Source organism: Lepisosteus oculatus, chromosome 10, assembly GCF_040954835.1.
Source record: "Lepisosteus oculatus isolate fLepOcu1 chromosome 10, fLepOcu1.hap2, whole genome shotgun sequence".
NCBI lineage: Eukaryota > Metazoa > Chordata > Actinopteri > Semionotiformes > Lepisosteidae > Lepisosteus > Lepisosteus oculatus.
This window is the reverse complement of record NC_090705.1, coordinates 31,907,803-31,919,139: the sequence shown is the minus strand read 5'-3', so window position 1 is coordinate 31,919,139 and position 11,337 is coordinate 31,907,803. Positions and strand designations below refer to the sequence as shown.

The 11,337-nt window shown below is 38.3% G+C and overlaps 1 long non-coding RNA gene across 2 annotated transcripts; it reads right to left on the bottom strand.

Annotated features, from left to right (window-relative positions):
• Positions 1-3,671: 3,671 nt before the first annotated feature.
• On the bottom strand, positions 3,672-10,776 carry LOC138241521 (uncharacterized). 2 transcript variants are annotated; one of them, XR_011190751.1, is made up of 4 exons: positions 10,125-10,776; positions 9,863-10,030; positions 6,865-6,911; positions 3,672-5,752 (listed from the first exon to the last, which is right to left on the bottom strand). It is a non-coding gene; the product is annotated as an uncharacterized lncRNA (long non-coding RNA). The 2 variants fall into 2 exon arrangements; XR_011190750.1 differs by having other exon boundaries at positions 9,863-10,776.
• Between the last annotated feature and the right edge of the window lie 561 nt (positions 10,777-11,337).

Genomic DNA, 11,337 nt, shown 5'->3' with positions numbered 1-11,337 from the left:
CCAAAGAATGACTGTAAACATTTCATGCTCTGTCTGCATGAGCCCCTGTTGACTCTTAAAACTTGACATCAGTACCTTCTGTGGTATCTAAATCATATAGTTTAGCATTCATATAAAAATGGAAACATCGTTTTTATCTAAAACGTGGATCTCACATTAAATGGCTTTATTTACCTTCAAGAAATTACATCTTGTTACTTTTTATTTTGAACAGCAGCGTTCATTCTGATTGTGCACATTCCAATATTTCTGCGCTCTTATCACTAGGTCTGTCAGCACCTTAGTATGATCTTTGAATGTCTATGAAAATCTCACTTTTTTCAATGTCTCATTAGCACCTTCCACACCATACCAGGTTGTTCTTGTTATTTAGTCCTTCTACATTACTTTTGGTTCTTAAGCTATAGAATCTGTAGTATTTCAGTGAGAGCTGCAGCATAAGGTAGATAATTGTGCTGTACTGACCTCCATCAGCCATATGGAAATGCTCTCCTTCACAAATCACCTTGATTTAAAATTCATGAAAGGTACTCTGACCAGAAGACTGTAAGTAATTAATGAGATTCAGAGATAAATCAGAGATGACTCAGGCACAAATTAAATGTCTCTGACAAACTGTTTTATACATTGCATCTGCAGACTCTCTATCGAAGCATCTAATTAATTTTCCTTAGCTTCTCAAGAGCCTACTTTATGTTGTGCTCCAGAAACAAATGTAACGATTTTCCCCTTTTGCCAAAGGTAAATCCGTCTGGAAGTGATGTCTTCAACTCATTCTCTGATTATATTGCCTTTATCTAACAGTTTAACTTGAGTGTTTAGATGTATTTTTTCCTGAGAACAGTCCTCCCATTACCATACTGTATCTAAGCAATTTTACAAAAATGTTGAATTTTTGTCAGGATTTGTGTCACTAAAACACCTGCTACTTACATTATACTCTCACTGACAAGAAAACATGTAGCAGCACTGCACGTCACATTCCTGTCTCCCTCTCCTTCACATATCACATGTCAAACCATCCAAACACATCCTGAAACACGTTTAAGATGGTCCTACTCAATCCATCACACTGTGAAACAGCTAAAGAATATTTCAGCTTTATTCATTTTAGACAATTTCCAAGTGAAACGCCAAGCCTGTACTTGTCCATTTGACTTCAGATTTAAAAAGAGTTTCTTCCAGATTCATGACGTAGCAGAGAAAACAAAAACCCCAAATGAATAAAACACTAGTAGGCCACAGAATTCTGACAACCTTGAATAGAAGTATGGAGGTTGAGCACGGCTTGTTAAATAGCTTTTAAATGTTCGCTGAGAATACTAATTAAATTTATGGATGAGTGACCTTCATTATTAAAAATTTGATCTTAATACTTGGGAATAGAGGAATTTTCATTTCCAGTCATCGTAAACATTTGTTTATGCTTTAAAAGAGTTGCTGTAGAAAATAAAGCATCAATTTACAGAATGTTGTTTAAATTTCAATGAAAACCATAACAATAAAACTAACAACATGCAATTCTGGAACGAATGTAGTTTTGAACCCCCCGCTTAAATTCAACTACTACGGTAGGACAGAATTAATTATTGTTTATATATCTGGCTTAAATTACAATTTGTGGTGAAAAAAGTAAAATTATTTCCAGAATAGATGTTTCCTTAGTTATACAAACTGAACTTGGATCAGGACGTTTCTGATTCATGGCTGGGTTTAAAGCACACTGTATCTAAAGCTCAGGTCCTGCTCCATTATGGACACAATACTGTGAAATGAAACTGTAATCAAATGACTAAATAACAATTTAGGTTAACATAGAGTCTAGGGCAGTGGAGCAGTGGTAAGCATTGCTGCTTCATAGCGCTGGGGCCCTGGGTTCAATTCCAGATCTGGGTGATACCTGCATGATCCTCTGGTTTCTTTCCACACAGAATGTGTGTCTGTGTCTGTGTCTGACTGTGTGTATCTGCCCTGCGATGGACTTGCGTTCCATCCAGGGAGTACCCTGCCTTCTGCCCGTTGCTTCCCAAGATAGGCTCTGGCTCCCTTGTGACCCTAAATTAGAAGAAGTAAAATAATGGATGGAAGGTGTGGAGTTAGGCAGGGTTCGTTTGGCGTGGAGGCAGAGCACTCAAATGAGAGAGATGCGTTGCCCCAGTATCCACAGCTCAGAAGAGTGAGGAGTAACAAGCCTCAGCAATGGAAGTGGTTTAAGGGTTTTGATGGGGAGATCAAGCACAATGCTGTCCTGACTGAGCTGCAGGAGAGAGCAGATATTTGTGCTGAGGTGTCGACTACGACCCCCGTGGCATCACATTGGATAAAGAGTCTACAGCAGGAAGGAAAGCAAATCAACAAAAATCTAAGTCTTTAAGACATGTATCAGATGCCTCAATTTAAAACAAAATCCCCTGAATTAATGACTGAATCAGCTTCTGTATTGCAGACACGTTCTGAGAGCTTCCCGATGTTAATGAGTAGCAGGTCCACTGGCTGCAACACAAGACACGAGGGTAAAATGAGCAGCTCCCATATCCCGTGTTGCAGCCTGCGGCCCCCTGCATGTCGCCTTCAAGCTTCATGATTGTGAATCTTCCTTTATTAAGGACGTCCTCTGCAAACATCAATGTCTCTCATCAACACATACAAATATATCAGAAAGGTGCAGATTTACTATGACAGTTAGGGGCCTCTAAGCCTGAAACCCAATAGTAGAACATCCAATTAAGTAACTAAAACTGCTTTTGTAATTTATTGGACCATCAGCTTTTTGTTTGTTGTTCCAATGTTTATCTCTATGTACTTTCTGCAGTTTCAGAGACATTTTAGTTTGTGATTTGTGCCAGAACAAAAAAGCTCTGAGTAAAACAAAATATCATGGATGTGAGTGTAATAACACAGGCCTTGTTATGCCAAATATAGTTGGTTTGATCCTTCTGGATTATGTCATTAACCACAGTGGACCAGGATTCTCCAAGCAGTGCAACACAATTGGACACATGCTATTAGGACAGTGTGGAATTCATTGCCACACAACAGCAAACGCTATAACTTGTTGAGTGCCTGTGAGCTGCAGTGCATTAAATAATAGACACATCTTTCCTCTATTGAGGGGCTAATTTTGTTGAAGGCACTCCTGGGCTAGAAGATCAAAAGATGTATAAAGGGAACCTACAGTAATACAGTAGCTTCCAAGAAAAAAAAAATCATGAAGTTGAACCAATTATTTTTTTTTTTCATATTGAAGGTTTCCTAACACATTGCTCATAATATACAGTGCTGTGCCAAAGAAATTGAACATATTTAAATATACGAACTGGAAACAATCTTTTTGCACAGACAAGCCTTCATACAGTAAATATTAACTCATCACCATAATTATCTCCTTAAATAACTTTCAATAACATTTCAGACCACATACTATGTCACTTTTCTGCTAGTTGGGATGAGAAAGGTTTTTATGGAGCAACTGAAATATTGCCAGTCTTTTTCAGCAATATGATTTCTAGATTAAAGCCATTGAAGGGAAAAAAACATACGCCATTATTAAATAAAATAACCACATCAAACGTTACTGCAAATTGCATCAGTTATCTGAAAATAGTTCTGTAATACTCAAGCAAAATTGCAAGAGTGAATAAATACCAATAAACAATGTATTTCTGGCTTGATTAGATTCACTGTCACATTTATTCAGACATATTTATTTTTATTCTTCAAGTATTGCTACATAATATTACTGAAAGTGTACTGTATGTCTAGAGTCTTTATTAACTAAACATTTTAGAATATTTGCATGACATTTCTACAGTCACTGAAATAAAAACACTTAACATTGCAAAAAAAGTAGCTGCATTATACATTCATTTTCCATGTTTATGATTCTCCTGGTGCTTAGCTTTGCTGGATACTAGTAATTCGAACTATAAAAGTGACAGCTTTCATTAATGTTTTCATTTAAATGAATTTCATATCAATGCCCACATGTCTTGAATGATTGTTTTTTACTTTGAACAATAAATCATCTTACAAATTCCCTAACTCTAAAGAGGTATGATGGTATCCTCAGGAAATGGTAGACGGTACTGTAGGTGACCTTGAACTTTTTCCTGCTTCCTGATTTTCTAGTTGCTGTAATTGCTCTGCATTAAAGATTTCTCCACAGTCAAAATATTTTTCTTCTTTCATTTTAAAATTCGTTCAAAATTTCAGGTCTTTCAACCGCTGGTTGTTCCTTCAAAATGTACTTGGCACATTACAGTGATATTGTCTTAAAGCCGTTGAAGACAATATACAGTAGCTGTAATGCTCACACTATCTACCAAGTGTCCCAAAGTCTAATCTTCCTAGTAGCACACCACGAGTAAGTAAATCTACAGACAGCATTGACTGAACCACTTGCACTTGCACAGCCTACAGGAAAAAGACAGACGTGATCCTTGAATTGTTGACATGACAATACGCTTGCTTTCTTGTCTGTTTACCTTGTGCAATAGGAAGACAATTAACCCAAACAGAACCTAAACAGAGCTCAGGTCTCAAGGTATGCAGTGAAATAAGTAGTGGATTGGTTTATAAATAAAATTATTCTCATATAGCATTATATCTACCTCCTGGTGAGCACCTATCCAGCAGATTTCGTAGGTAACCTTTTATACTTGCATTTCTAAAGGCATGAAACAATTTAATTATAATGAGATACAAAGGCTCAATTAATTAATTTACAGGTCACTTGAAACAAAAAGCACAATATCTTTCAGCCCTCAAGGACCGGTATTTTCTTCATTGAAACATTACTTGCTTGATTCATCAAACTATTCTATTTTCTACTTTATCCAGTACAGGATCGTGAAGGAGCCCAATGCGCCAACTTATTTATGTAAGGGGCAAACACAAAGATATCAGAAGAACATACTGGATAGTAATGAGAAACTTGTGTTATTACCCCAAGCTAATATAAATGGACATCAGTAGTTCAGTAGCTGTGTCAGCATGTGTAGGCTGCAAAGGAACAAGTAAAGGTTTATTCTATGCTTAAAGAGAAGAAAAGAAATGCAATGTTTCGGCTGTAGAGCCTTCTTCGGGTGTGAGAAAGAGAGGGAAGTCAGCAGCTGATAAAGCATGGGAGAACTAAAGCCGGGAGTGGAGAGGAGGTGGGATCAGGGGAGAAGCAGAGTGGACGCTCAGGTGGTGTGAAGTTGAGAGAGGTGAAGAGAGGTGTGAAGTCAAAACCTGCAAATGAGTAGAGAGCAATCGAAGAAAACGTGTCTGTTGTTGAGAGAAGGGGGAAGGCGTGGTCCTAGTTTCAGGACAGTTTTGGTTCCGGGTGTCTATCTGCAATAGGAGTTCCAAAACCCCTCTTTGTGAATGCAGACAGAGAGATCAGTATGATCATGACCGTTAGAGGTGAAATGAGAAACTATGGGCTTGGAGAGATCTTTGATCCTCACAGCCCTGACATGTTCCCTGAAGCGGTCTCCCAGCCTCCTTCTTGTTTCACCAATGTAGATAGCTGGGCATTTTCTGCAAGAGATGCAGTAAATAAGGTTGCTGGAGGTACAAGATGTCACGTGAGTGATGCGGAATTGTCCAGATGTCCAAATGAACATTTGCTTGTAGCTCTGCAGCTGTAGCACAATAAGCCTCCTCTCACTGCTGACAACGCAGTTCCACTAACTGAGTACCAGGTCAAAAACTAACATGTTTCTAGACTCCTCTTATTCAGGTGGATAGCTGCGTCAGCATGCGTAGGCTGCAAAGGAACAAGTAATAGGTTAATTTCATGCTGAAAAGAGAAGAAAGAAAACATTTCGGCTGTGGAACCTTCTTTGGGTATAAGCAACATCGATGATTGTTACTTTCAATACATGCCACAGAAAGGTGCTTTTCAGTCTTTACTGAGGACCTGCTATCATCATTTAGTACTCTCTGGAGATCTATTAGCCTCATAAGGAAGCAGATGCTGAAACTAAAGTTACTGTGTCGGCAAAATGTATATTTTTAGCTACTCAGCATGGGTTTTTTTTTCTGTGGGTGAAGATATCAAGTCACTGCACACTTTTGTTGGCCAGGCCTTAAAAACATCTACAATAGTGAATCCGCAAGAGGTCTTTCCCGGACAGAAGAGGTTTTTCCCCCTCCAAGACAGAAAAACTAGTATTTATAAAATCACATTTGTCTGGTGTCTTGTGCACCTTCTGAAAGAAGGGAAAATAGTTGCAGACTTACTGATCAGATGAAAGAACACTTTTGTCTTGACACATCATAAATACTCTGTTTGAGGCTTTAAAAACTGAATTTTGGAAAGGAACTGAATAAACTGACACAGCACACTGCAAACCAGACAGGAAACTTAAATTGTCACTGCTTGCATTTGACCAAATGTTTAACACTTCATATTTATAGGGGTTATAGAAGAATATGGTACCAAATCAGTTTTAGCAGTAAATATGCCTCACTACAGTTACTCTGAAATGTACAACAGTATTAAAGATAACAAATATAATAAACAGATATCCATTTCTAACTAAATAAATATGCAACTACCAAAACAAATAGAAGAAAGAAACTGTTACATTTAGCACTATTTTCCATAGGTTGATGACATGAAATACTCTCTTGTTATATACAGTAGTTCAATTTGCAGGCCTTCCACCCTGGTCAATGTAATAAAATGATACAACTGGCTTCTTAATTGCTATATTAATTTTCCTAATCATCAGTTAGTCCCAGAGATAAACACACCTTCATGCTGTCCAGGCACGTTTAATTGCTTATAGGTTAGCAACTAATACTGTAAGTTGCTTGACTGGAACACTGCCAGGTATCATTTTTCTCAAAAGTTTGGAAATTTATGTTACTTACTGTATGAAATGCAAGAGCTAAAAGGCCACTTTCATTCTGTCGCAGAGCTGAAAAGAACAAACAGTTCAACTTAATCCTGTTATTAATTCACCTTAGGGTTCAATTGTGGAACTGAGCACTTGGTTCATACAAAAACCAGCAGGTTTGTGGTCTTTCAGGACTGGGATTTGAAACCCAGTCAAAACCGTTAGCATTTTAATTAGTTTTCGTCACCTGACAAAAAGTATGCTACCGTTAAAAATGTGATGCCAGCATGCATGTTTCTATAAATGTTAGGTTTGTATCAGCGCATTATTTTAAAAGTAGCGACACAAGAAGGAAAAAATCATAATTCATCCTATCCAAATCAATTCACAACAGTTTCATTTTCATGCAGCTATAACTATCAATGGAATTATACAAACATACTTTTTTTTCACAATTTAAAATTGTATTATAAAACAGAGACAGATCCAAATACAGAACAGTGTGTACTGCCACAGAAATACCTCGAATCATAAAGAAGTATTCATACTGCATTTAAAAAACAGAAAACAATTAAAAGACAACATGCACGTAGTGCTATCAACACAGCAGACATGGAACATTGTATTGAGAATTTATGCTAAAATGATCCGCTCTGCTTTTTCCAAGTCTCCACGTAGGGGATTTATAACTGCACTCATTTTCTAGAAAAGCCAGGCTGATGCTCCCACAGAAATGATCACATATTGCTCACACTGGCCACCCCAAAACTGTCCTTGCAACCGACTCTAAAGACACTATCATAACGTATCCTAACACAACAGATACCTACTGAAAAGCTGATGCAGTCAAACATTCTTAAGAATTAAAGTATGGGTATTGACATAAACACATAGATGAAAAAAACATAACTCTACAGTGTGTTAGGTACAGTAAAATACTGTAACAGCATCTTTGAAATTACATCCAGTACAGTAGGCCTACTTCGATGTGCCAAGGCTCTCCACCATCCAGAAGAAACCGAGTCATCTTCATCTGGATGCTTTGAAGCTCAAGTGTGCTCCAAGGCCATAAAAAGTTAAATTAAACTTTCCTTGACTCACCAAAATCAGATTTTGGGCAACATTTACAGAACTGTCAAGTGACAGCTGTTTGGCTATGGTCCTCAGACGCACTCACTATTCTGTAGCTCCTGTCAGGTCCGTCTTTGTCTCTAGCTGTGGCAGTCTTGACAGTGGAATTCCATGACTCGAAATGACAGACACTTATGTTTTGAAGGATAATTTTTCACGTTAGTAAACACACTCGCTAATTTGAGATGCACTGATAGCAAAAATTAAAAATGCATCACACTGATTGGTTTCTAAAACCCTACAGTAAAAGACAGTGAAATCAGATGGTCTCTGTAGCTCTACGTACAATACTAACAATGTGTAATAACACCTGAGGCTAAGGTACTGCACCTGAAGACCGCCAGTCACTGAAGTAGACATCCATCCACTCATCCATTTTCTAACCCTTCTTTCATTTCAGGGTCACGGGGCACTGGGGTCTATGGGGACAAGGCAGGGTACATCCTGGACAGGACCCAGTCCATCACAGGGCAGTCACAACAGGGCCAATTTTCCCAGAAGCCAATTAACCTACCAGCACAACTTTGTATTACAGCAGGAATTACACCCAGAGGAAGAGGAAACCCACCTGAACACAGGGACAAAAACCACACAGTTAGCACTCCAGGTTTGGAATTGAACCAAAGGCACCAGTGACACAAGGCTGCAAAACTAGTCACCCTGTGAAGTAGCCCTTTTAAGTAATTAAGTCAAATTGACTTGTATGTTTTAAATAAAGATCCATACCACACTGAAGGGTCTTAGCAATGGCTTTTTTCAGTCCATATTTACTGAAGTATTCTTAGCCGAATATGAAGAAGGTACAGTATGTAGTGTTAGTAGCAGCAGAGAACGTCAGTAAGATTTAATTATCATGATAAAAATTTGTTTTGGTTTCCCTAGAAGTGTGACTAAGAAGAGATTGAAACAATTACATATACGGTAAAATGCCGTTCAGTAGTATAGTGAGAACTTCCTGCTGCAAAATGTTAAATCTTAAATATTCTCAAACAGAATGTTTTTATGGACTGCTTATAAATGGTGAAAATACGAAACATTGCAATCCCTGTTAAAACATCATTCAAATACTATTCTGCGCATGACAATAAAAGTTTCGTAAATAGTATTTTTTTATCTTGAAGGAGCCTGATTCCCATTAAATACAAGAAAATCTATCCAATCCATCCAGTTTCTCACCTCTTTCCAATGCAGGGTTGCAGGAGATACACCTTGGACAGGATGCTAGACCACTACAGGGTACACACAGACACAACCATGGCCACATTCACACCAGGGACAGTTTTCCCAGAAGCAATTAACCAACCAGTGTGTTTTTAACGGTGGGAGGAAAACCCAGGAACATACAAACTCCATGCAGATAGCACCCGAGCTCCGTAATTGAACCCAGGGCTCCAGCGCAGCAAGGGACAGTAGCAACCCGATTTATCCCTTTCTGTACCGTTTCCACTAAATTTAGCTCGATCATCCCGAAAGACGATGAGATCACAAAGCGATCATACCTGTATAAATTGACAGGAGGACGCAAGATCAATTTCTGTGTTTCTTGTAAAGTTACGTGACCTGGATATTTTTAAATTACAGCAATAATCAAACCTTGGCACTTGCTATAAACATGTATAGGGGTAATCAATCTTGCGGATCAGGCGATGCACACTCATTCCTATGGTGATCGTACTGGAATTCGAATATTTCGTGCGTTCTTTCAAAAACTAAACGAAAAGCACTTCATAAAACAATTGCAACATTACAATTCGATTTAAGTTTTTAAACACGCTAATAGCAGCAACCAACAAACACAACATGCTAGTGTCGTTATTTTGTTAATATTTTTTTACTACAAATTATACATCTTAACCGGCCAAGACAAACTAAAATAGATCATAACAAACGTCACTTTTTACCTGTGCTTTTAGTACCTGTGATATAGTAACTTTTTCTGTGGGCGTGCCTTCAACGATAGAAGAAACGTCCTTTGACATAGCGATGCTATGAATTGTGAGATGCTAGTTCAAAGCGCTGATGAAGGGCGATGTTTCGTCGTATATTTATGACACAGATCTGGATGATTCCTATATACAGTAAAAAATAGTAAACGAAACGTTAATTATATATACATCAGAGGCCCATCTTGTGTCCAGTTATGTTATTTCCCAACTGATTTACTTGTGTGCGTGAATATTTGTTTGGAGCTTCGTTTTCAGACTTTTGAACTGATGAAGGCTTCGCTGCAGGCGGGTTCCACGCAGTGCTGACAACGAAGATGTCCTTGCTTGCCTTCAATATAATAATGTTGTGAAAATCCGGAGTTAAATTTGCGATGCCGGGGAATCTGTCCATCTACTCACCCGACCTCTACTCCCCTCCTCCGGGATTGTAATTCTGCGAAATTGCCGTCTTTTACACACTTCACCTCTGAACACCAACCAGCAGGGCTCCCGGGATCTGATCCACTGCACCGGGCAGGTCTTATTGCGTCGCTCTACTGCTTTCTGAATAAATATTCAACTTATACGAAAGTTCATAGTGCTTCTATCAGCATTTTCTTCAAGGCTACCATCTTCAGTTTGTCCTTGAGCACTTTTTTTAAAAAAACTGCAATTTCTTCTTTTCTGTTCAACGCACACGTCCGTCACGTTGCTTTTTTTATTCTGCTGATCTAGAGTACAAGTTAAATTCGTGGCTATACTGTAGCTACTCAAAGAAGTTTCTTTTCATCTCCCAGTGAAATGAAAGTATGGTAGGTCTTATCTCGACGTTACATTAGTCCTTAATAGGATACAGTACGTGTTTTATTTCACGTTCCACGTCACCCTCCCTCGGTGCAGTTTGTCTATCCCTTGTTCTGAAATGCGGTTATGGGCATCACTAACTATACTTATTACAAAAGCTATCACGCACACCACAGCAACGATATAATTACACTGATACAGTAAACACTGTGACAATCACTCACCGGCAAACTGACATACAGGCTCTGATATACAGACACATTGATAACAGCTATCCACACATACTGACTTTACTATCTAGCAAATACTTGACAAATGTACAGGATAACAATCATTGCAACATTAACAGAGAAATTACTACTGTACATTGACACACTGACCATACTAATACAATCACTGTCAGTCTTGCGTTGACATTTAATACTGCACTCAGACACCTTTAAGCTGAAAAAGTGACACTGACACAATAACATACAGTATGATCCATTACTAAAAACGATTAAACTAACACAATGCACCAATTCATTGATACACACTGAATCGATGACACGCTGCACTCACACAAAGTTGATACCAGGACTCCAAAAATAAAGTGATCTGAAAAACGAAACACTGGAACACTGGCTCATTTACACCGAGACAATGAA